The sequence below is a fragment of the Terrapene carolina genome, unplaced genomic scaffold (genome assembly GCF_002925995.2).
Source record: "Terrapene carolina triunguis isolate 2854851 unplaced genomic scaffold, T_m_triunguis-2.0 Scaffold66, whole genome shotgun sequence".
In the NCBI taxonomy this organism is placed as follows: domain Eukaryota; kingdom Metazoa; phylum Chordata; order Testudines; family Emydidae; genus Terrapene; species Terrapene triunguis.
Genome location: NW_020664417.1, coordinates 89603142 through 89606399, shown reverse-complemented (window position 1 = coordinate 89606399; position 3258 = coordinate 89603142).

The window sequence follows — 3258 nt, the reverse complement described above, 5'->3', positions numbered from 1 at the left end:
ACCCACCTTGTCTCTCTAATATCTTGGGAATAAAAACACTGCATACAACAACGTACAATATGCATATGATATGTCAGTACTACCACGTTCTTCCTCCTTGCACTGACACAACAGGTCCTTCTTCTGAATAATCTTCTATCACTTGTTAATTGCTGCTAATTGTACTTTTTTCCTTACTCTATTGTACTCCAACAGACCTTAATACACAACTTTAGTGTCTGGGCCCATCACCTTTCTTAAACCACCACTCCCCAGTGACTGGAAGGGTGGCTGTGAGCAGTGGCAATGAATGGGAGAATCAGATAGAGGTTTTTTGGGGAGGAAAGATACTAAGGCTAATGTCTACACTACACAACTTTTAGTGACATGGCTGTGTCGCCACAGCCGTGTTGCTAAAAGTTGAGCAGTGTAGCTACTGTTCGTCAGCTTGCTTGCTGACAAAAAACTCCTACCAATGGGTAGAGTTTGTGTTCATAGAATCATAGAATCATAGAATATCAGGGTTAGAAGGAACCTCAGAAGGTCATCTAGTCCAACCCGCTGCTCAAAGCAGGACCACTGCCGACAACGCACTGTTCACGCTGGCTCTTGTCATGGCAAAACTTTTGTCTTTTGGGGGAGGGAGGGCTAACATCTCTGAAAGACAAACATTTTGTTGTTCAATTGCCAGTGTAGACATAGCCTAAGTTTATTCGGGTTTTGTGCAGAATGGTGTTGGGAAAGACAGTGTGAGGAAGCAACATTTGCCAACCAATACTTAAAAAGTGAAGTGCATGTTACTGATAATGTTGATAATAAACACCTCTCTTTGTATATAGTAATGCAAAGGTCAATTAAAATCCATTCATCTTAATACCCTTGACACAGCTGCCAGACCTATCATTTCTAACATCCATAAACAAGTAAATCTATATCGAATAAGCATGTCACAGCCTCATAATACAAAATGAGGTTTAAGCTAAAGCAAGTTTGATTTAAAACAACAATGGGCAAAACTGCAGCAATTATGTTTAATATAATATTTATTTATTATCACTAGTTAGATCCTAACCAATATCCATATTTAGCAGGCACAGAATGTCAGCTTGAACTTTAATAAACTTTCAGGGACTGACTCATTAGTGGATTTATCCCAGTGTAAAACTGGAGTAACACAGCCACGAATCAGCCATCATTCCATATTATGGGCCAGGCCCTCAGCTTGTGTAAATCTGAGTAGCTGCAGAGACTTCACAGTCGCTATAATGATTTATACCAGCTGAGGGCCTGGCCCTTTATCTTTTACTTAATTCAAAGTAGACATCAGACATTGTCCCAAAGTGGATTTTACAGTGTGATTCTCTGCTAAACGAAGGGCTAAAGGTCTTTAATTTTCAACTTGTGTTCAGTCGCTTACATGACTGATAAGCATTGGGAACTATTTCACAATAAATAAACAGATTTTGTTGGGTTTGTTATGTCCAAAAATACAAAGTCTCCCTCATATTATGATAAGAGTACACCTATTACAACAAATGACATTTAATATCTAGAATGACACAGCCGTGAATACAGGGAATATCGTATCTACCAGATGGCTAAAGGGTGCTACTGACATGAAATTAGCCACATGTGCCAGCTTTGCAAAAAAGAACACTTTGTTTCTGCTTGGCCTTGGCACACTTTTAACCCTGGCTAATTTAACATTAAAGCTACACTACTTGTCTCAGTTCCACATTGTTAAAGCCAGCTGGATATGCCAAAAACTGCAAAGAGAGAAAACTTTTGCCTAAACAAATAATACTGTCACTTTGCATAAGGACTTAATCTTGTTAATGAGCAACAGGTAAGGCGACTACCCTGACTGAATACATTTTTCAGAGACAATTACATTTAACATATTGCATGCTGATATCCAATACAAGACGTGCACTGAAATCTTAACTTCACTATTATGCAATAATTCGTACTTCGCTTATGTTTTTCCTTCACACTGATTATAGCAGTCATAGTACATTTAAGTAACCACGTATCAAAATGGCACGGGGGTCACTATAGTTAAGGTTGCGTCATGATATCTGTTTAAATGTCAACATTTCAAGTCCTCTAAAATCAATATGCGGAGTCAGATTTCTTTGAAATTAGTTGTGTCTCAGGAAGGTTCAGAATAGGGTTAATAACCCACATTTGGAGTCATTTGAGCCAAGGGTTCCAGAGATGTAAGCCCCACATAAAATAGCCATTTAAAAAAAAATTCCACACGGTGGGGTTCTGGTGTTTTTTTGTTTGTTTCCCCAAAGCTAGAGATAGCACTATTGAGGTGCTGTGGGTTAAAATGGCATCAATCTGCTGAGTTTTATCTAAGGTATTGCGTGGCACTCATTAAATCTTTGGGGGATCCAAACTGAGAATGGTATTAAAGAAAATGTACACTTCTACACTCTGCATGCTCCAATACAGAAAAACAGCTAGATGGTTTCCATCGCCACCATTTTATAGGCTTTAAAGCTTGACCCTTGCAAGTGCTCTACAATCTGAACAGTTAATTTGATTGCTTTGAAATTTGGTGTGCCTCATGGGGATGCAAGGTTGCATTATTGACTCAAATTTGGCATCATTTGACTAAGGGGTTCCTGAGTTACAGATCCTCCGCCCCAAAAAACAATTTCCATCTACTACCTTGTACTGTTAAACTGAGAGGTCCTAATGACTGGATGAATCTTGATTGCTGTAAGCTCACTCTTCAACATAACTAAGGACAAGTTAATCACACAACACCACCTAAGAGAAAGGAGTTTTGGACTCATGTTGGCTGGATGTTGCTACAATTTGTGAGTCATGGGTGACACATTTTATTTTGGTGCGAATGTAATCAAAGTCTTTAGTGGAAAATAATTAGACACGTGAATGCTTCCTGGGAGGGGAGGGATGATCAGTGGACAAATAAGTGTTTGGGGATGCAGTGAGAGGAGGCGGATTTATAGGGGGATGGATATAGAGGAGGTGAGAGAGGGTAGGGGCTCAGGTAAGGGAGACATGGCACACCTCAGCTCTGCCAGGTCACCCCAGCCCCCATGCATTCCACAGCTTTGTCAGTGCACCCCACTTTCCAGTTCTGCTAATGCTCCCCAACCCCCATACACTCCCCAGATCTGTCAGTTCACCCCAACTATCCTGTACTCCAAGTACCCTGCAGCCCCAGCACTGCCAGTGTATCCCAACCACTCTGCACCACAACTTGCCTGCATCTCCAGCTCTGCCAATGTACCCCAACCTGCC